Source organism: Chionomys nivalis, chromosome 1 (assembly GCF_950005125.1).
Source record: "Chionomys nivalis chromosome 1, mChiNiv1.1, whole genome shotgun sequence".
NCBI lineage: Eukaryota > Metazoa > Chordata > Mammalia > Rodentia > Cricetidae > Chionomys > Chionomys nivalis.
The window spans coordinates 113,190,845-113,215,543 of record NC_080086.1 but is presented as its reverse complement, the minus strand read 5'-3'; positions in this window follow the sequence as shown (position 1 = coordinate 113,215,543).

The window sequence follows — 24,699 nt, the reverse complement described above, 5'->3', positions numbered from 1 at the left end:
TAAAATTGGTTAAAAAGTAATGACAGGTTAAAGGATAGAGTATCTCTCTAAGAAGGCAATCGGAATGCTATCCAAATAATGTCCAAGGATGAGATGTTATCTTTAAAGAAAAACTTCAGACCTTAAAATTGTATGTGCAGAATTAGGAGCAGAGGCTAGGTGCCTCAATGAAATCACTAGAAATCTATACATGCCAGGAGATTCAGGCTTTACAAAAGACAGAAGTATAAAAATTTGAAATGACTGAGAAAATTATTAGAGCCAATGTGCTGGGAAAGAAGGTACATGGACAGGATTTAACATCACCAGTACCTGTCAGAGATGACTTAACCAGGGTTTTAGCTTACTACCCTCTAATCTACTCTGAAAAAGCATCAAATTCTAAATGCCCAAAGGGATCCAAAGAAGGTAGATGGATACCTATAAGAAAGAATGATCAAAAAGAAATGAAGCAATCCATAGTATCATATGCCTTGCATTCAACATTTGTTAGGGAGATGGTAAAGACAAGGGCTTCTAGCAATAAGGCAACCCCACATGATTGGCTTCAATTAGTTGCAGCAGTCTGGGATGATGGGCCACAATTACTGTGGAAATGTTATTTGTGAGAAGAGGCAAAAATTTTAGAACAACAGGGAAAAGCAAAAGGATGCAAGATTTCCCCAAATCAAAGTCTTAGAAAGGACACTTATCTGACCAACTGGCTCAAGCTCTCTTTACAATGAACAAAACTGTTCACTATGCCAAAAAAACAAAAAACAAAAAACAAAAAAAAAAACAAAACAAAACAAAAAAACACTTAAATGCTTGAGACAGGATTCAAGAACTAGGAAAAAGAATGGAATCATAGACCATGGTTAAACAGGGTCAGAGAGAACTCCTTAGTTACTTACATTTTACAAAGATTAACTAAGGCTATACAAATAGGAGTAACAGACCCAGATGCTAGATGAGTATCATTGAATCTCTGGCTTTTGAAAATGCCAATTTAAGATACACAAAGAAATTTGGGCCTTTAAAGGTTAAATCCAGCACCAGTGGATGAATAAATCCTACATACAATGTACCTTTGACTATAATACTAAATCTTGGGTAAGAGAAGCAATTTCCATAGGTCTGGGGAGACATCAAAATGCCCAATATTTTAATTCTGCTACAACAGGACATCTGAGAAGGGATTGTAGACAAGGAATTTCTAGAAATAATGTCTCCTCTAGGAATGACAAAAGTAAAAGGATTATGTAGAATGTTTGGCAAAGTTCAAAATTGGGCCAATGAATACAGATAAGCAAAAGACAGACAAGGCAACCCTATACCATCAGGAAACTTCTTCGGTTTCCTCTCCCAGGTCTCCAAGTCAAAAGTGGTCCAGACATTCCCAATCACTGTGTAATACATGTCTCACCAGGAAAACTAAAAAATTCAGTGTTTTATGTAAAAAAAAAAAATCCATACTGTTATGGATGATGGAATAAACGTGGAGGAAGAATCAAAACTTCCAATAGGAAATAGGAAACCATATTCTGGCAGCCTTCTGTAAATAATCAAAGACCAAAGCAAAGAGTACGAATTAATTGCATTGTATTTTTGGGTTTGATAGACACAGATGTGGAATTGAGTATCATTACTTCAGAATTTTGGCATCCAAATTGACCTCTTCAAGAGTCATAATTTCAATTCCTAGAAATTGGAATCTTATCTCATGTGAAACAAAGCACGAGATGGATTGAATACATAGGGTCAGAAAAACAGAGAGGAAGGCTGAGGCCACATGTGGCTAATTTTGCAGTGAATTTATAAGGTTATGACCTGCTGTAGAAATGAAATACCCAGGTTAATATTCCTGCTGTCCCAGAAACTAGTATTTGTGGAAAGAATATTATACAAAAAGGTCACAAGCCATTCACACTATACAAGAACAGAAAGCAACTAGCAAACTTTTAGAGGTACCAATGGGCCTACATTTAAAAATGATTAACTGAAAAACCAATATGGGTTAAACAGTGGTCTTTTAAAGAAAACAAGCTACAGGCTTTAGAAGAGCTGGTACAGGAAAAACTAGCTGTCCACCATAATGAAGTCTTTGGAATTCTCCTGTATTTGTTGTTTTAAAAAAATCTGGTAAATGGAGAATAGTGATAGATCTAAGAACTGTCGACAAAGTAATTTAACCTATGGGCCCTCTACAATCTGAAATTCTTCTGCCTTCTCTATTACCAAAATGGCCCCTTAGACTTATTTATTTAAAAGATTGTTTCTTCACTGTACCTCTACAAGAAAAGGACAAAGAAAAAATTGCCTTCACAGTGTCTACTTATAATAATTCTCAGCAAACTGTGTGATATCAATGGACCATCCACAACTAGTTGAGATTTTCTGCTAGTTGAAATTTTGTCAACTAGGAGGAATAGATCCAGCAGAGATTACAGTTCCTTTTACTACTAATGAAATTTAAAAAAATATGGGAAGACAATGAACCTTGGCAAAGAGCTTATAGTATTTTTTTTAGGAAAGATTACTAGCAATTATCCCAAAAGTGATAGAATTAATTTTGTAAAGAAAACTACTTGGATCTTTCTGCACATTGTATTGGCACACGAATAACTGGACTGAACAAATTTTATTCTGATGCATATAAATAAATAAAGGAAGGTTACAAATCAGAAGATTTAAGTAAAGTGGAAAAAAAGCCCTTATAATTGTCCAAAAGGCAGAACTATATGCTATTATCATGTTACTAAGGGATTTTAAGAAACTCTCAATATAGTTACTGATTTACAATATGTAGACAGAGCTGTCTTGTATACTAAAACCACTAAATTTACATCCGATGATAAAGAATTGACTTTATTATTTATACAGGTTCAAGATATAATTAGCAATAACTTTGTCCCATATACATAACACACATCCGATCCCATATGGTTCTGACAGGTCCTCTAGCAAAAGGTAATGCAGAAATTAATTGATTATTGTTCAGAAGTGTGCTGAAGGCCTCATAATTTCATAAGAAACATAATGTTAATAGCAAAGGTTTAATGAAAAAGGTCTATTACATGGCAACAAGCTAAGGAGATTATAAAAAGATGTCCTATTTGCTCTTTCTATAACCAAACACTGCAACCTGCAGGGAGTAACCAAAAGAGTACTCAAAGGATTCAAATCTGCCAGATGGATATATTATATTTTTGCAGATATTGGAGAATTAAAATATATAAACCACACCATTGACAATTAATCAGATTTTCATGGGGTATCTGCTCTAATCTCAGAAAAGGCTGAGCATTTATTAGAAGAATGTCTATCATGAGTATGCCTGCACAAATAAAGACAGATAATGGTCAAGTATATGTCTTTAAAAATTAAAACAGTTTTTGTTTATTGTAATATAAAGCATATTACAGGCATACCATACAACCCTACAGGTCAGGCAGTTATAGAAAGATCAAATAAAACTGTAAAGGATATGTTAAACAAACAGAAACTAATGGAAAATACCCCCAGAAATAGATTACATAATGCTTTACTAAATTTGAATTTTCTTAACACTAATGTGAAATGGAAAACAGCAGCAGAGAGACAGTGGATAATAGAAAAATCTTCTGAATTAAATCAGCCATTAATTAATTAATTAATTCATCTACGGGCTGAATTAAATCAGCCAGTGTTAACCTCACAATGGAGACCCAGAGATGTGCTATGTTGGTGAAGGGGGTTTTGCTTTTGTTTCTACAGGAGAAATGAAGCTAATGAATACCATCAAAATTAATTCCTTGACCAAAGGTCAGTTTTCCAAAGAAGAAAACAAGCTCCAAGAAAATTTTGAGAACCAAAGACACTCCATTTGGAGCTTGTTTTCTTCTTTGGAAAACTGACCTTTGGGCAAGGAATTACCCATGCATCCACCATTAACAAAATGCAAAATGTCCAGACAGGACAAGCAGGATACAAGAAAAAAGACTATCAAATCTTGCCAACACAGAGTAAGCTGATTTTGAAAAATTTCCTGTCTCTGAAAATGGTCTGTCAGTTACTCTAGGCCTTTAGCCAATGTTGGTTGCTTCAAAATTGCAAATGATTCTTTGAGAGATTGCCCAGGTATCCAGTTGTTTCTGTCATTTGTAGCACATATTGGAAGTTGCTTGATTGCACTTCCTGCTTACTAAAGTAATATTATTTCCTTTCTGAGGTCTTTGATGGGGTTGAAGTTTAAATAGTCATAGTTACTTTCCTCTCATGACTTGGTTAATTTACTTAAAATACAAAACTTAGACTTTCTAGGATAAGATAATTATTGAAACATTTATCACATTATTGTTTGTGCTGGTTGTAATTCTAATTTTTATAAATGATATTGTTCTTATTGCATATAATTTTGTATTAGGCTTAGAATTCTCTTATTTAAACAATACAGGGAGGTGCTGTAGGAAATTCTATAGCCAGTAGCCTTTACTCGCCCACTTGTGCGTGCCTCTTACACTACTTAAAGTAATGTTCTACATACTTAGTCATCACTGAAATGGAAATCTAAACTACATTGAGATTTCATCTTATACCCACCAGAATGGCTAAGATCAATAAGCCAAGTAACAACTCATTTTGACCAGGATGAACACTCTAATGCTGCTGGTAGAAGTGTAAACTCACATAGTCACTTTATAAATTAATGTGGGAGTTACTTGGGATGATGGAAATTGATCTTCCTCAATTACCAACTAGATCACTCTTGTGCATGCTACATTCTCTCACAAAGACTCTTGTTCAACCATGTTATTTCTGCTTTATTCATAATAGCAAGAAATAGGAAATAGTTTAGATATACCTCAAGAGAAAAATAGAGAAAAAATGTTGTACATTTATTTAATAGTTTACAATATTATTATGAGTTTTTCAGTGTAATGTTTAAAAATAAGTGAGGTTTCAAAGATCTTGAAAGGTTAATATATTATGTATTAATTTATATATGGTTATTATTAGCACTTAAGGCAGTGGGATCCAAGTTATAATTTGTTGAAATACAATGGTTGATATAGAGTAAGGGACCTGATGGTATAGATATTATGGATGTTTCTATGTGGAGACCTGAGCAAAGTACCAAGTTGGTAATGGGAAAGGGGAGTAGATAAGGGAGGTAACACAAGGAGAAAAAAGAGCTAAAATTATGCCATTTGAGAGATAGTATGCAAATGCCTAGAAGCTTCATAGTTACATATATAAAGGCAATGTAAATTACATTGCAAATAATGGCATTGCAGAGTCTCAACTGCACATCTCTTGTCACCACATGAAGCTTCCATTGCATGAATTGGGTTGCATGTAAATGACTTCTTGTCTCCACAGTCATTATCCCCACAGAAATTCCAAAACATCCCAAGTTGTTGCCAACACAATAAGCTGCTGTTAAAGGGAGCGGTCCACGTCCCACTGCCCGGACTGACAGCAAGGCTCCATTACTGAATACAATACCTATACATACTCATTCAACAAGGAGAAACTGAAAAAGTTCATCCACAGAGCCTTCAGAATATTTAGAATAGTAAATTACACAGTGTGCTACCAGAAGAGCAATGTAAACACTAAGTCAGCCGAACACTTTGATTAACAGCAGTATCCTGTTTGCAAGATTTGCAAGAGCACTCAACCTCCCTAATGCTGAAACTCTTTAATACCAAATAATACCCCTCTTAAAAACAGCAAGAAACAAAGAACAAAGATTTAAAAGTAAAGTTTTCTAACAACAGTCTACTTTAATTAAATTTTTTAAAAATTTTATTACATTAAACACATTGTAAGTACATAAAAACAACTTTTAGACAGCAGAGATTTGAAAGTTTTACTGTTGAAGAACATTCTGCTGAATTCTGTCAGTCAAACCCCAATATTTTTTCATACAGAAAATTGGTCATTCTTTCCCTGAATTAGGAACCTTGTAGTAGGTTTCATGATTAACACTACACTCTATTTATTACTAAAAGTGAATTATATGTGTCAATATTTTAATTCACAGATCCTTGTAAGAACATACTGGTCAAAAAACATTTTATAAAAAAAAACAACATACAATATCTCTAAAATTAAGAGTGATGATAGAAAGTACTGAACATAAAGGATTTTCTTAGGTTATAGAGATGTCTAAGTGTCATTCTAAGATTTCTTTTTCTGTTTTTATTGTAATGTAAAACCATGAAGATGTTTAAAGTAAAAAGGAAATGAAGACTGTCCCATTTGATTTAGATTGTCAAAAGCAGTAGACAGCCACTTTATCCACAGGGAACATATTGGAAAACATACAGTCAAAGATCAGAGAAGACAAATCTCTAACAGACCTGAAGACAGTGACAAATCAGAAATAAATGAAACTCAAAGATAAGGGAAGATCATTCCCTGACGGGAGGCAGTGATGATTCAGTAATAGCTGAAATCTATGGATTTAAAAAACTAAAGCTAAATTGGCAATAAATTAAGTGTCCAGTAAAAGGGAAACAAGGATGGTTGACTCTTAGGACTGACTGAGGCTTTCATTTCTCAAAAAAGACAATAAAATGTTATTTTAGGGAGGATGATTATGAGTTTGAATTTATTATTTAAAGATAACTAAGGATTATTTTGATTAATTATAAAGGTGTGTAACTATAAAAAATATGTCTTAGAGATGCATACAGATATATGAATGTTAGATTCTTTTTTTAAATTTATTTTACTATATTTTTCAATAAAGAAAACAAACTATCCACTTTTCATTTTCCTAATGTGAAATTATTTCATGGCTAAAAAGAGAGTGATAATATTGGAGATTATTATAAGGATATATAATGATCTGAAGATATAATGAAGGAAAATAGAAGAACTGCAACTTGGAACCATCCCCTTACTGGACAGGTGAAAGATGGATCAATGCACTCAAATAAAATGATCTGAATAGACCCTGATAAAAGAAAGCTGTTAGGAAAAAAAATTTTAAACTGTCAAAAGTTCCCAGTTATTAAGTGAACCATTAAATAGCACTCCTTATATTTTATTGTAGGAGTTGGATGTGTTTACTAAAGACACAGCAGAGGTTGCAAAATAAAAGTGTAAACACAGCACCCTGGTATGAAAAGTGAGGTTTAAGATCATGTACCTAAGTTTGAAGAAATGTGAAATTATAAGCTTAAAGTTATAGGTATTAAACATTACAGCTCCTTAGGAAATTCAGTGTATATTTGTGTGTGTGTGTGTGTGTGTGTGTCTGTGTATGTGTGTGTATTGATCAGGAGGGAATAGTATCCTTGAATATCAGGGAGAGGCCTGACATGTATATACAGGAACATGATAAATAATCTGAAAGAGGCAATTAGAACATAGCCCTGAAATTCATTCATGCTCTTAGAAGACCAAACCTCCACATTTTGATTCCTCCACATTACATGATAGGTAGGAGAAATTACACATTTATTTATTCTCATGACACCATTGAAACTTAAAATATACAATTAATCCAAGACAAAACCACGGGTCTCTATATACTTGCCATTCAATGCATTTTAGTGCTCATAGGTAAACACAAATACTGACAGAAAATATAATTGCAATAAAAGGAATAAAAATCCTCGAGTTGAGCAAGCTCCTACTTCTTACTTTAAATGTGTGAAATGAGAAAAATTAAGAAAAATAGTTAATAAGAAAGAAGTACACATCGGTTCATCAGTTTACTGTGATTCATAAAGGGTTATGATACTCAAAGCATAACACAAGTTTCCATAGGATATGAGTCTGAATATTCCTTCTATGTTACCAGACCAATCACACTTGATTTATGACTTTCTATTCTTGGTATTATAACACACAGTGTAGAATAAATTTTACCACTGTTTGTGCTAGATATTGCCCATTGTGCATATTATACTTACATTCCTTTTAATAAAATATTAAGCCTCAGTACCTTTAAGACTCACAGACTACTTCAAACTTTTCAGGTAATTTTAAAGGTTTTTTTATTAAAATTCACAGCAGTGTACTAAATAATATAAATTCTGCCAAAGTGTCTGCAATGTCATCTGAAACATACAATTCCCAAGACTTGGTCTTGTTTGTTATACGCAAATTCTATTGGCATAACTACAAAGGAAATATGTTACTGTCACTCAAACCCCAGGACATAGGGCAACCTGCTGATGGATTTACACAAAATACTTCAATTTTGTAAAATATAAAACTCTATAATAAATGTTTAAACAAAATGTGGTAGTCCATATTGAAATGCAAATAAAAATAATTTAATGACACAGCTATGAGTGTTAGAAGCAGTAGAAATTTTTTATGAGAAGGAGGAGTACAGAAAAAAATGGCATTTCCAATTAAATTGAAAATATATGAGGTGTTATTTTAGGATCCATAATACATGAAAAGTGACTGACTACTGAGAATTGAAGGCTAAAATCAAAGGAAGAGATTAAAATCAGCTCAATGAGGTTTTTAGCTCTGAGTACTATACTAAAACTGAAATGAACAACAGCAAATCACCTGATTTTAATAAAAATGTATGGCAGATATATCTTTGTAAGTATTTTGTTTTTTCCTTTATCTTCATCACTCTAGTTAAAGGAAGAAAAATCTCGTGTACCACAGCTTCTTCTACAGTGTATGTGAAAAAATTAATTAGATTGCTTCTGCAGCCTTCTGGGATGCCATCCAGAAAACACTGGTGCCTCACACCTAGAGGAGGACATTAGATTTTCCAGTATTCTGGAAAGCTAGAAATGTGAGAGGCTATGTCAGCACACAGCAAACCAACCCAGTTCACAAGAGTTGTCTAGAAAGTTTTCTAAGAAGCCAATGGACTAGTAAATAGATCAATGAACCTTACCTAAATTGATAAAAATAATAAAAGGAAATGTTAAATAATCAAAAATTATAAATGATAATTAGTAGAACATATACCAGATAAATTATAAAAGGCAACAACTGATAGTAACATTCAGCAAAGTAACTAAATAATGACTAATAAAGTGAGTCTCCTTGGAAGAGATGATTTCCCAGACTTGTATTACCTCACACAGTGGGAAGCATAAACAGAAAATCTGAAGAGTGTCATAAGGAAAGAGAATGACCTTAGGAAAACCTATGACAGATGCTTCACTGTGAAATCTACAAAATCTCTCAGTTCTTCTCAAGAATCTCTCAACAATATGTTGCAGAGGTAACATACCCCAAAACTATTTTGTGAAGTCATTACATATAGGCCAGCAGATTACAAAATTCCCATCTTTTTCTTATTATAAAAAAGGGGGGACAGGGATTTAGGCATAGTAGGTTGGAGGGGAATTGGAATAGCAGATTTCTTTATATCCCAACTCTCTCTGCATGGCATTTCTGTTTCTCACCGGCCATGGTCTCCTACCCACAAAAAGTACCCACTGTGGCCTCGGGTGACCTGTCGGTGCTACACATGGCACCAACCATCTCATCTCTTTATAAATGATAACATTGGTGTGTGTGTGACTCGGCCAGCCTCTCTCCAAGTTCTTCCCACCCTCACATGGTCCATCTGAGGACATGTGGGGACCCTGGGCTTGGACCACTTCTCAATATCCTCTTCCTGCTCCATCACTGGAAATGGTAAGGGGACTTCTCCAAGTCGACTTTTGCTGACTTCCATCTCTGGTTATTCCCCACAGCTGAAGACTGAGATCTGGCTTCTTGTTCTGCAACAATAGTCCTCATCTTGTTCCTGGACTGTAGTCTTTCAGCTGCTCAGAGTTACATCTGATCCCTACCCTCTGAAGTGATGAGTCTTAGGGTGGCCTTCACCTATCTCTTGACTCTCGCTCTATTCTGCAGACGTTAGTGGGAACATAGTCATTGGGTCCTCCCCTTTCTCATGCTCTTGAACTGGGGAATAGTTCTAAAACTATCTGTCCAACCTCCCCCGACCCGTATGTCTTTTACAGACCCTAAAACCCCTGTCTTGCTTACAGATTTCTAACCTTACCTGCGTTTGCACTAACAAATGGCCTATGTACCCTTTAAATAACACCTTAAAGTGGGAGCTTTCTAATTTCTATCAGGAAACAGGCAGATGAAAATGTTTTTGTCTAGTCATGCTCTACCCTGCTGGGGTCCTGCTGGCATCTCATGCCTGTCTGCATTTCCTTTAGGATGGGCAGCCCCACCACCACCACCCACTTGTAAAAGTTATTTTTTCTAACTCCTCTTTCTTTTCTCACTCCAGTTTCTTTTATTCTTTCTGCCACCACTACCACTGGCCTCTCAGAAACTAGCAGGAGTAGTCAGATCAGTGAGGCAGATGTTTCCAGTTTCAGCCCTAGCTCCACTCTGCAGCTGGTGGTGTGGTGGCTTGGTGACATGAAGTCTCTTGGTGTTGAGTAATTTTCCTGTCTACTTCATGTATGACAGAATGTGTAAATGGTGTAGTGACACAGATGTAATTCTTTTTTTAAAATATATATTCTACACAACTTCTATGTCTCTCTTGTTATTTGTATCTATTTAAACTTCCCACCATGGTTCTGAAAACATGGTTTCCCCCTGCGACACCTGACCACAGCCATTTGGACTTAAGAGCATGTCAGAAGACCTCACCACCATGTTGACTAAGGGCAGTGCAAGTGACCAAGTCTCCATATTTACTGAGGTATTCTTTGCCTAGTCTCCTGGTTTACTTATGTTTTTGTATCTAAATTCCTCTTACTGACTCTGTTACATGTTTGTTTTACGCAGTGGCACCCGCTTTGCTCATATCCTATTTAATACATGTGTTTGCATGCATGCGGTTTTAGATTTAACTTTATATATGAACATAAGTTAGCTTTAACTCTGTATGTATATGTGTATAAAACTTAAATTCAACTTGCTATAAATGTACATATACTTAATTCTAAAACTTTAAATAGTCTTCATTATATCTCATTACAGACTGAGAAAGCAATGTCTCATATTTTAAATTGTATGTACTTTTAAATCTCTTACAAAAATACTGTATATGTGAACCATCCCTGTTTTAAAATAGATTAAGCTCTTCTCCACTATTGTCAGTTCTACCACTAAGCTTCTATTTCAAATGTTGTTTTTTTTTTCACTTTGTCTTTCACAAGTTTTAATCTCACCTCTTAAGCTAAAAACCAGTACAGTCAAGCCCAGTTCTCCAGACAGATTCTATACCGGAGTTATAAAATATCTCCACCCAGTGAACAGCCCTCAAATGCTCAAGAGATCTGACAAATGTGGCATTTAAATGTTTAATTATTAAAAGAGTTTTCACAACAGAGAGACAGGTTGTCTCCTAGCAGCAGCGCTCTATTTCCTCCAAAGAAGACAGAAGATAGGTGAGCAAAACAACATTCATCTACAATTTGCTTCATCAAGTGAAAGCGGTAACCACTGGGGAAACTGCCTTTCATCTAAATTAAAGATCTCCAGACATGAGTAAGAAACGAATGGAACCAACTTGCCTAGATGCTCAGATCAAGGTGGACTTGTCTTCCTAAAAATTTCTTAACACACAAGATCATCTAAAACCTGACAGGCCCTGTGCTAAATAGCAGAAGGCAAATGCAACTGTCAACAACCATGAAGAGCCCTGAGGAGTGGCTCTAGGTAGCAACTGAATAAGTTCTCTGTCATTTTCTTCATAAATAACTGAAGTGAAATTTTATCCTTCTCAAAGATCTCTGATGCAATTTGACAGTTGAGAGGTTTTGTCAATTAAAAAATACACCCTCACCAAAAAAATTCAGCATAAATTCTTAACATGTTCTAAATAAAACATTTTTAATATATACAATTTTTTTTTTTTTTGACTTTTCGAAACAGGGTTTCTCCATAGCTTTTTTGGTTCCCGTCCTGGAACTAGCTCTTGTAGACCAGGCTGGCCTTGAACTCACAGAGATCCACCTGCCTCTGCCTCCCAAGATATACAAATATAAGTTATTGAACTGTGTACCTACAAGCTATAAAGGTGTGAGGACAAACGCATATTATCAAATTTCTATGATTTTCATTGTGCAAAAACATCTGTCACAGTCATTCTGACCTAGAAATTATGCTCTTTATACAATGTATGTGTCTAAAACTTATGTTTTTACACACTCAAGAAATTTTTCTGAGTTTCACAGAGTCAAATTTAAGGATTCACTTTAAACAGGCCAGATACACCCTCTCAATTGCCTGATCCTGAAAATTTGGTTTTTTTCTTCTTAAACTTAACTTTCTCCTCTGCTCTACTAACACCTTGCCAAGTCCAAGAGACACTGGACAGTCCCACACCACAAATCCTGGACAGGAGTAAAGTGAACAGCTACCCCAGGATGTGATAAGCACCTAGAAAGGCCCCCCAAGAAAGACTTTGACACCCACAAATTAACAGAAAGCAGTCTTGAGAATTCGATATCCCAATTCCTTCAACCTGCTATGCCTAAACCCCTGCTTTTTTATTATATAAAAAAGATGGGAATATTGTAATTTACTGGCCTGGTCTGACACCTGGGTAAACTGTCCTTTTAAAAACAAGACCCACCCATTCCCAACCTCCTGCCCGCCCTTCTGCAGAGGCAAGAAGATCTTCTTCCTCTCTTCTCCCCTTCCTGTAACATCTGATTCTGTGTTACCCCCTCAGTACAGTTCACATGCCACTGTGCCGTATGCAAGTCGGGCAAGGGCCTGGAGATTGAAAGAATACAAAAAGAGACCTGGGTCATTTGAAAGGAGATCAGCAGAATGCCATTTATTCAACCTTGGGGAAATTCTTATATACCTTGCTGCTGCACAAGGATTTCCACCCAGGCAGGTGGGATATTACCACACCACAGATGGAGTAAACAATGCCCTACAGCTAATCACCAGGCAGGGCAAAGGGAACACAGGTTCAAATGTAAACACTGGCTGGCCAAAGACTATTCTCAAGATAAACTGCACAAACAAGGGTAAATGCAGGTCCTACATCTTCCTTTCCTTCTTCATAATCCATTAAATAAACTCTATACACCAGCAATGGACTGAGCCCCCCCCCCCCGAGGTCCAGTTGAAGAGCAGAAGGAGGGAGAAGATGAGCAAGGAAGTCTGGATTGCGAGGGGTTGGTCTACCCACTGAGACAGTGTGCTTGTTCTAAGGGGAGTTCACCAAATGCAGGGGGACCGGGACTGAATGAGCATAGAATCAAACCAGACTTTCTGAATGTGGCGGAAAATGGGGGCTGACTGAGAAGTCATAGATAAAGTCACTGGGACTTGTTTCTACTGAATGTACTGGCTTTTTGGGACCCTAGTCTATTTGGATGCAAAGCTTCTTACAACACAACACTACCACGACTTCCCACAGGGCAGGGTATCCTGCCCTCTCCTAAGGAGGGAGCAGCAGGGAGGAAGGGGAGTGGGGGAGCGGGAGAGGAATGGGAGGAGGGGGAAAGTGTAAATTTTTGAATGTAAAAATAAAGAAAAATAAAATACAAAATAATTTCTCTAAAAAAATGGTGCTTGCATAAGTGAATGTCAACCTGTAGAAGAATGAAAATAGATCCATATCTATCACCATGCACAAAACTCAAGTCCAAATGGATTAAAGACTTCAATATAAATCTGAACACACTGAACCTGATAGAAGAGAAAGTGGGACATACTGTACAACACACGGGCACAGGAGACCACTTCCTACGTAGAACCCAAGTAGCACAGACAATAAGGGCAACATTGAATAAATGGGACCTCCTAAAACTGAGAAGCTTTTGTAAAGCAAAGGACACTGTCATTAAGATGAAAAGGCAACCTACTGACTGGGAGAAGATCTTCACCAACCCTGCAACAGACAAAGGTCTGATCTCCAAAATTGTTGCTACCAAGAGAAGATATGTATCATCATGAAAAAAATCTATGTTAATAAAACATTAAAATTTTATATTCTATAGGCCTCTGAAGAGTTTGAAGACTGTCTATTCAAAATTTGTCTCTGTTGTTGAAAATATATCTAACATGAATATAAGTTTGATTGGTATAGATGACCAACTATATACTACCCAGTATTTCTTTATTATCCTAGATAGCGTTTCTGGACTAGAACTTTATACTTTTTCAATGAGTTTCATAGGCACAAACCCTAAACAAGAAATAGAATGTATAATAGAGTATAGCAAAAGTAGTCCTTTTTATTTTACTTTTTATAAAGAAACAAACTACCTTTCTTCATTTTACATACTGATTCCAGTTCCCACTCCCTACTCTTTCTTCATCCCCTCAGCTTCCCCTATCCACTCCCCTAAAAGGGTAAGGAACATTGTCCAATGCCCTCCCTACTCTGTCTGACCAAGGTATCCATCCAAAGAGAATGGGTTCACAAAATTCCAGTATAAGAAGTAGATTTAAATCCTAGTGCCACTGTCAGTGGCCCCACAGTGTGCCCCAGCCACATAACTATTACCCACATTCAGAGGTCATAGTTTGTTCATAACCTGGTTCCTTCCCTGTCTTGCTGGAGCTGGTGAGATTCCATTAGCTCAGGTAAATTGTTTCAGTGTGTGCCCCCTCACTGTCTTGACTTCTTTACTTATATTTTCACTCCTCCCACTCTTCAACTGGACTTTGGGAGCTCAGCCCAGTGCTCTGCTGTGGGTACCTGCTTCTCTTACCATCAGTTGCTGAATGAAGGTACTATGTGATGGAGAAGTTACTTTCATTTAATAAAGAAACTGCCTTGGCCCATTTATAGGCCAGCCCTTAGGTGGGTGGAGTAGACAGAACAGGATGCTGGGAGAAAGAAGCTGAGTCAAAGAGTCACCATGATTCTCCCACTCCAGACAGACGCAGGTTAAGATCTTTCCTGGTAAGCCAGCTCGTGGTACTACACAGAATATTAGAAATGGGTTAGATCAATATGTAAGAGCTAGCCAATAAGAGGCTGGAACTAATGGGCCAGGCAGTGATTAAAAGAATACAGTTTCCGTGTAATTATTTCAGGGCATAAGCTAGCCATGTGGGCGGCTGGGTGCCGGGGACGCAGCCCCGCCGCTCATATTACAACAACTATGGTGACATTTAAGATATTCATCAATCTAAATACAGGGCAAGGCCAGTTTGGGCACCCTCTCTCTAAGCAAAAGTAATCTTAAATTTGTATTACATACAAAAATATCTTTAACAAGAGTAGAAACATATATAGAGTATGTTCTAACAAAGATAACTTTAAATTTGCATTAATATACAAAAATCCATACCAATGAAAATATTTGAGATTAATATTTGTTTTTATTTTAAAGTAGATTCCATAATATACCCTTTTTCTATTATCCCAATTTCCACCTTTTTTTTCTTTAATAAAAGTGATCCTTGAATCTAACCTCTCTTGCGTAGTTTCCTTCTTGACTTTGAATAATAACAACCCGTGACCAAACCCCCCAAATGATACAAACATCCAACAAAAAACAAAAACCTACCGAGTCCATTGTTAGAAATATGGTATCATCTTTTTAAGATTATTTCATATTGTCTGAGTGTGATGAAATCATCAAGAGACCCTGAAAAAAAAAAAAACATTGTTCTGGGAAAGATAGCTGTCATGCCGTCTCAGTGTGATGGGAGAGTTTAAGACCTATCAGGAGTCCTGACTGAAATAGTGTATGAAGCTGGACTCTCTTAGCCTACTGCATTGACTGTGTCCTGAGCAGTTTGTAGTCCAAAACTGATCTTTAGGTGGTGTCTGTCAGCTTACTGATATCAGCACAATCCAGGTGGTTTCATTGTTGTGAAGTCCCAAAACCTTTGGAGACCTTCCAAGGTCACTGTTAGGAATAGTCACAGTTCAGTGCAGGAAACATAAACTTTTAAATGTCATATTCAGCAGATACCAGAGAGATTAAAAGAACACAGTCTATTAATTATATTTGAGTTACACAAACTTAATTCCTAGTTACCGGTTTCAGACTCAAGCCCAATTACATGTACAGGAAGTTAAATGAAGCCTATTTCTAGAATCAGCAGAACTCTATTTATCTATCTATATATATATCAAATGCTGAGATAATATTTATACCTTAACAAAAGTTTTAAAGAGCCAAAATGAAACCAAAGAATTATGAGATTTTTATCCTATTGTAAGTGTACTAAACCATTGGTTCAATTTAGCCTTTTTCTTGGAGGCATTTTCTCTGGATGACTCTCTTTTTTCAGATATGTCATTTTTCCAGTGGTCTTTATTTAGATTCCTTAGTTGGATGTTTTATTCTCCTGGAAACACAAAAACAAAACCCTACCCCAACCTTAACTTTGCGGAGTTTCCCTGTTACTTAGATTGAATGGCCACACTTTCTAATGTAATATTTCCTCTCTGAATCAAGAGATTTATCATGTTCATATCAAATAATTATCTTTTTTGATGGTATCCATAGCTTTTCTTCTGTTTTGGAAACAGAAGAAAACCTCTCCCCAAATATAACACATATCCTGGTTTCCATTTTTAAGTTAAGACATCTTTGAAGTATATGGAATGAATCAATTCAAAAGTTTTTTTCTCTTATCCATTATCTCTCTGCAGCTATTGATCCTTTCTCATTATCATTTATAAAATTTTAAATTAATAGAGCATTATGTAGTCTACATCTGAAGATCTTTATTACCCCCTTGTCTTTATTAAGCACATCTTTAAAAGTGTAACTAAATCTTTCTCAACTACTTGTGCTGTAGGATTGTTTGGTATACCCATTATAGGCTTTATATTGAAATATGCACAAAACTGTTTCATTTTTCTAGAGGCATATGCTAGAGAATTGTCAGTCTTAATCTGTACATGCACCTCCATGATAGCCATAATTTATAGCAAATATGTGATTTCTAAATCAGCCTTTTTAGCACTTTGCCCACTAGAATCCTGAAAAAAATATCTGTGATATTGTTCACCTACTATAATTTTCCAAACTCTGCAAAATAAAATACCTCCATTTGCCAAATTTCATTTCTTTGAGTACCCTTTGGGTTACTTCCTGCAGGAAGTGTTTTATTATACAAAGAATATGCAGGATATTGCCTTATAACTTCAATGGCTTGTTGGCAAGTGTTAAAAAAGTAAAATTTTCTTTAAACCATTGATCTTAACATGGTGTTTCTTATGAAATTCTAAGGCTATGAGAATATTTCCTAACAATAGTTAATATATTTTAATATATTAAAATAATATAATATATAGACCTTGTGCTAGAGGGCCTAGTAGACCCATATAGAATCTGATATGTGTTATATACAAGTGATAACTTCTAATTCTGATTATTTCTTGTAATTGAATAAATAGCAAAGTTAATTTTGAATCATCCGGAATAAGTTCAGTGGTTTCCATACGTAAAACATCTCCTTCTACATATTGAGAATCGGTATCTATATTAAGAAGTTCTGAAAAATCTAATAATACCATGAGAATAGTATATAATTCAGATTATTTAATGGAATCATAAGGGCTATGAACAAGTTTACTTATTTTTCCTTACTTGAAACCTGTCTTTCCTGATTTACTTGTATCAATATATAATGTAGGGTCCCCAAAAGTTGGTGTTCCTCACGTAATGTGAGGAAAAATTCAAATAGTTCTTTTTATAAACTGGATTCTCTTGCATTTAGGGTATTTGTTGCTAACCTCTCCTATGAAATTATTGCACTTTGTCATTGTTCATTTTCTTCCCACAGTAAGCAAATTTCATCACTAGTAAAATGTAATATAAATTTATGTTGGGTCTATCTCTGTTAATGGATGAAGTCTCAGTTATCCTTTCAGAATCAATTCAGAAATCTTTCTATGTACATCTTTAATTTTTTTCTGTGTTTGTGGCAGAAATATCCAATCAAAAATATTATCTTTTCCCTGCTTATGAATTCTTGTAGGATAGTGCATAGAAGGTAAAATAAACAAAATAACATCAAGCTCTGGACCCAGATAATTCACATGGTCATCCTGTATTTTTTTTTCTATAAAAGCCAATTCTCTCTCAGCCTCAGCTGAGACTATTCAATTTCTTATCATCTTGTAAGGTTTAAAATAAATTACACAGCTCTTGTGTTGTCTATCCAAATGTGGGCCATAGAAAGTTAATATCGCTCAGCAATTTTAAAACATAATTAAGAGTTTATAAATTAGCTTTTCTGATTTGTACTTTCTGTGGTCGAAAGTTCCATTTGTATACCTATCTTACATTTTATATAATTAATAAAATCTTATCTATATATTTTTTCAGGAGCAGTTTGTAATCCAGAACACGGCAATTTGTAATCCAGAACAAGGCAATTTATTTTTTATCTTTTCATATATTTTTCTTAGATATCCATATGTGAATCATCAACATAATAGCAAATTATAGATGAAGTAAAATGTTTATGAAATATTTCCAGTGGCTACTGTATAAAATATTGACAGAAGATGGGACTGTTTAGCATCTCTTTTGGAAGAATTTTCCACTGATATCTTTTAAAATATTGTGAATTATTATAAGTGGGCACTGTGAAAGCAATTTTTTTCTCTATGCTCTTCTCATAAAAGCATAATAAAAAGGCAGTTTTTTTTTAAATCAATTGCTATAATAGACCATCCCTTAGGTATTATAAATGGCAAGGAAATTTCAGGTTGTTAAGAGCCCATGGGCTAAATTGCCTTATTTATAGCTCGCAAAACTATTGACATTCTCCATTTTGCAGATTTATTTTTAATGACAGATAAAGGAGAATTCAAAGGATTGGTTGATTCTTCAATGTGATGAAACTTTAGATGTTGCTGTACCATGTGTTTTAATGCTTGTATATTTTTCTGATATTGAAGGACACTATTCTACCCAGACAGGTTTGTCAGTTAACTATTTTAAAGATAGGGTTGTTAGTACTTAAAAGATCACTGACTTTTGCTTCCTGCTTATGCACAACCTGAACATTTTATGACTTTTATTGATAATACATTTTAATAGATTGGAAGAATGTTAATCCATGTTTTCCATTGCTGCAACAAATCATGTCCACATAAATTCATTGCTATTTTTGCCACATATGCTCTTAACATCCCTATCTATCCTTCTGGCCCTATACACTGGGTACACTTTGTTTTGTTTTACCCAAATTAAAGTTCCATTACCTAGATGTTGAATATTTACCACCTGAAGAAACCATCATGATTGAGAATACTTCAGAGAAATTATTGTTACATCTGCCTCTGTGCCTATCAAACACTCGATCTCATTGTCCTTTATTTGTATTTCAAGTTTTGATCTCTACAAATTTATCAAAATTTGCCAAAATAATTGTTCAAAGTTTTTCTGTCATCCATAGCAGAATTGTTTTTAACAATAGTAATTAGGCTATTAATTTCTCTATGGAGAATGAGTGAACCAAATTTCACATTGGGTCTTGCCTGAGATCAAATATGCATTGTATTTCAGAACCATTAGGCATTTAAAGGCCTAATCACCATTTGAATTTTGAATTAGCATTTTTCAAAGTTAGAGATTCAATTAATAGTTGTCTAACTTCTGTTTGTGTGGGTTTCTTTTTGGGGGTGGTGTTCAGTGGAGGCCCACATGTCAGGAAGTGAGGGCACAGGTCAGCAATGGTATGACTAATCCCAGTAGCCTTATTGACGTTGGAATGGGTACCAGCAGAAGGCTGCTGTACAATGACTGCATCAGAAAAACCCCAGAGAAGGCCACCACTGGCAGTGATAGCAAGGTTTAATAATGCTCCATGTTGGATGCCAGACATAGCGTTTTCTTTAGTTGTTTTAATGAAAAAATGATTTGGAGTTAGATATTAGTGTACAACCCAATTGATGCACATTGCGATGGAGAAAACAATTAGCTACCTCTTCTCCTGCTCAGAACAGGACCTGTCATCCCTTTTTTGTCCTCTTTTGTGTCCATTTATTTCCTGTGAGTTGGCCAGAGAATACTATGGTTCATTTATACCGTCTTAATGTGGACCCTGCCTTATGAACCAAGGACGGACTCCATCGGCAGTCTCGGAGCAACAATACAAATTTCTTGCGACAGAGAATTGACTCCCAAAAGTTATACTTTGACTACCACATGTATTCTGTGGTAGGTGCATGCCTGTACATACACAAATATATGCAAAAATAAGGAAATTTTATAAAAATATGTGGAAAGAAAAAAAATAAGAAAAATACAACAATATAAGAAATAAATATATTCTCTATAGACATTTCTTAGACCTCGAACTTCAATTCTGCCAGTGTGACAGTACTATTTGACAGACAATTTCTAAATTTGCTTATGTGGAATCATTGGAGATTTATCTTCAATTCATTTATGAGGTGGTATGCATGAGAATATTTTCATGAATTTTTATCCAGTGTGATTCAGATGTGACTAAAATCAGTGCCATAAAATTTCTCAACAAAGTGAGTTAAGAAGCAGCAAGCCAAAGCTCAATGTGTTTCTCAATACCTGAACCCATTCTAAGTCTAGTGTCTGTTATATTTTTGTAATTATATGAGGACAAACTAATATTTGAAGTAAGGAGAAGGAGCAGTAAGAAACTGTTAGGTGTTAAATTAGAAAACCTTACTGCATGGAGGTGCAGAATATGTAATCAGACAGAGTGTGACTCTGCTTCATCCTGGCACACTGTACTGCAGTACTTCCCATCCCCTAATACAGTCCTTGGACCAGAGTCTTTAGGAACAAGAGAGGTGCAAATTGCTTTTTCCACTTTAGGACAAATTAAATTTAAATCCTTGATAATGATTTTATTTTTCTTTAAAATTTTCCAATACTTACACGCTCAATAACATTTTCCTGTTTCTGGGAGGAATGAACACCCACGTATTGTTTAGCCAAAGACTGCTATAAGAGGGGATTCTTGATCCAGGGACTCCCTATTTCTTACTGGAAATAAAATTTTTACTTTAAATTAAACTGAAATTATTTTAAATGAACTTTGAAGGTTAGCATAGAAGTGGTAGCTGTCAGCTGGACAGTGATGGAGCATGCCTTTAAATCCAGAACTCAGAAAGCAGAGGCAGGTTAATCTTTGTGATCTGTGAGTTTTTTTCTTTTCTTTGGCTTACTCCCACCAATGCTGTAGAATATTATTTTAAAGTGTATTATTTTTCTTTATGGCTGGAATATTTGTTTAATTATGCAAAGATATGTTTGATTAAATAAAATACACTTTTCCGTCCAGAGGCTGAGACACAAACTAGCTAACAGTAAGTAGCAGTCAGGAGCCAGCTGGGGAAAGATTTATATGGAGGTACCAAGAAAACACAAGTACTTCTTATAATAAGACCCAAGAACAAGGAGGAGAGCTGGGTGACCTGCTTGCTATTTGACCTCTCTGGGAAGAAGGATTCTTCATCAACCTTTGAATATTTTTGTTTGTTTGTTTGTGAGACAGTGTTTCTCTGTAGCTTTGGAGCCTGTCCTGTAACTAGCTCTTTTAGACCTGGCTGACCTCAAACACAATTTTTGAATCTTGAATTCTTTAGCAGGACAAAGATTAAGATAAGATCTCTTAGTAGTTTTGAAAGAGTTGGTGCTTGAGGGACCAGAATTTCTTCCTGGCTGCAGCTCTCCATGCTGACTAGAATAGCCATAATTTAAAAGGCAGAAAATTAAAAAACAAAAAAAACAAGAGGACAACAACATAACAATCAACCCTCTTTCAAATTCCATTATACCTTTCTGAGAAGTATTTTCTAAATCACTTGGGTATCGTTTAACATCAGCATTTTTCTTCTCTGGACAAATATCTATATCTATAAAGAATCATCACTACAAAATGAAAATGTCAACATATTATCTTTTTCAAGGGTATACATTCTTTCCTCACCATGATAAGGGAAACCCCAAAGTAGAGGAAGGTAAGTGTCTCAACTTTCTTAAGCATGAATAATTTCTTCACTGTTCTTGAAAAGGAAATCCTTTAGTTCACTGAAACCCAAGTTCTTAACTTGTATTCTTCGGCCCCACTGTCCTGGGCATTACATTTATGTTTTATTTCATTTTCTGTAGTAAGGAATAAATATCAGTTCCCATATATTCTAGGAAAGTGATATGCTTCTGAACTATATTCTCTGTGTTAAGTTGGGAGCATAGCCCCCAGCCCCTCATATCCATCCCAGCCGCCAGGCCTGGGAGTTGTATTGGTCTGGACTCCAAATCCCAGCATGCCAGGTTCTGACCCCTCCCTGGGCAGGGTGTCAGGTCCACTCCAACAGGGTATTTAAGTGAACTCCCTAAGGAGAAACCAGTGGTTTCTGGGTCTGCATGGACTCCCTGCTGTCCTGTCTCACCGCCATGTGCTTGACCACCCGAGAGCATCATTCTTAATAAAATGATGGGCATTTTGATTTGATTTGACTTGACCTAATTGGATTTTTTGTACAGGTGAAGCTGCTCTTTCTTATTATTTTTACTTATCACTCTGCAATGTGCAAAGAATTGTGCTGAGCGATTTTATAAAAACATTCTTATATTTTGCAGTAAAAACCACATACTTGGATGAGAATGACAGTTCTTCAAAGGGGTTAATTTCCTTTTCTAGTATTCAGGAACTGATAACTAAAGTACTATTCCTTGTTTGACTTTGAGTTTAAACCACAACAGACAACAAAACCTATGCAGCTTTTTTTTTTCTGTTATGTGTCATCACTTAGAGTTTCAAGGAATCTTCGCTTTTGCTTTTTAGATTTGGAGTAAAGTGGGCTTGTTTATCAATAAGGTAAAAATAAAATATGCTAATTAGAAATAGAAAAACTTAGTTAATCACCAGGCCTTTGATGTTGGGTTTTGATCATGGCAAAAGAAGGTACTTTTTTTTTTACACACATGCAAAAAAAAAAAAAAAAAAACTTGTTAAAATAGCAGAACAACAACAAAGGCAACCCTCCCCCCCCTTTTATTTTCAGCAGACTCTGACTAGACAGTAAGTAAGAAGACAGTTCTTACAAGCTCCCAGTAATTGTGGGTTTTGGTACAAAAGAAGAATCTGAAAAAGCAACTTATTTAGGCGTAAACATTATTCATGTTCATTTTCCCAACTACAAACCAGCTGGTACAGTTTTTTTCAGTTTTCAATAATGGAACATGTATTGGATAGAATCTATTTGTAAGTATTAGGGAATTTTATTCACCCGTGTAACTTTTCTTTTCCTTCACATTACTTCCCTATGTAAAAAGTTGGGGAAAGTCTGTACAGTGAAAACCAAAAAGAAGAGAAATTAACAGAGGTCGGGCAAATTCCTTGCAGTTCTACTGAGAAAGACAAAAGGAAAGGACAGTTGGATTGACAACTTTATTAGATCTGTGTTAGGTTTCAAACCTGAGACTGGCTAACTCAGGTGCCTATTTAATATATCCAAGTTACCTGGTCAATAGATTCTCTCAGAATCCCTACAATACACACCTGTATGCCCTACCCACTACCCTCAACCCAGCCCAAGGACTGGGATGGCCTTCTCACAAATGCCCTTCAATCTGTAACCCAGAGTTTTTGGTTACCCAGTCACTTTCATTACCATTTTGAAAGGTTAGAAAAGATTCCATTTCTGTGTTGGATACTTTTGGGACCTTGAATTACACTCTAGACTCAGGATAAGCTAAATGCCGACCCCCCACCCCCCAGCAGAAGCTGAAGGCTGCAGGACCCTTCTTTAGAGGAAGTACTACTTAATGGAGACACAAAGTTGCTAATTATAGCCCGTTCCCCCAGCCATAGTCATAGAGAGAATGTTGACTACCTAATTTTACCTATTAGCTAGGCAATATTTCAAACAGCCCCTGTGGTTAGCAATAGGTCAGCAGATGTCTGGAGGATATAACGGTGGAGGGGTAGGGGCTGATGCTATCCCCCTAGTGTATCAGAAACTAACAGCTGAGCTTTACCAAATCTTTAACCAATTGTGATATAGCATGAGTAATTTTGTATTTTGAGACTGTAACTTTGTGACTGCTTTGTGGTTTTTGTCTTTATACACCCCTCACAAAAACAGATGGGGTCCTTCCTCCATCTGTTGTGTCAGACTATGCAGCACAGGACTCATGCTCACTGGTACTTAATAAAAGAAACCCTGCTTGTGCATGTGGGAGTATGACTCCATGGTGGTCTTCTTGGGGTTCCTAGGACTTTCACTACATTTCACTTTCAGTAGCCTTTATTCTTCTGCCTCACCTCTCTTCTCACATGGCCAGGCTCCTTATCAAGTTCACTATGGGACTCTCCTGGATGTGCCTGCCTCTGGCTATGCTGTCTGTTTTCCCCAAAGCAGACCTATTCCACCATATCCTTCCCTTTTTCTAATATCTTGTTTTCATGCAATAAGCATTTATTTGTTTAATAGAAGACACAAAACTATAGAAATAAAATTGCAAGAGAACAGAATTCAAACCTCCTCAGAAACTCTGTAGGCTTTCTCACTTTCAGAGAGACAGTGCCTGTAACATTCACAACAATGGAGGAAAAAGTAAGAGGCCCTGCAGTGTTAAACTCTGGCGTTCTTTCTAGTTTGGATATCTTTCCAGTCATGGTTGAATTAAATAAGAATTTTGAACCTTTATCAATGAAAGACCTGGATAAATTCAGACCCCTCTAGCAGAAAGAGTAGAGCCAAAAAAAAAAAAAAAAAAAAAAAAAAAAATTCTAGCAGGTAGAGAAAAACCAAAAATCTAGGTTAGCCAGTTCAGTGACTCTGTTTCAGGAATGAGCTGACCATAAAATTATATTATAATCTTG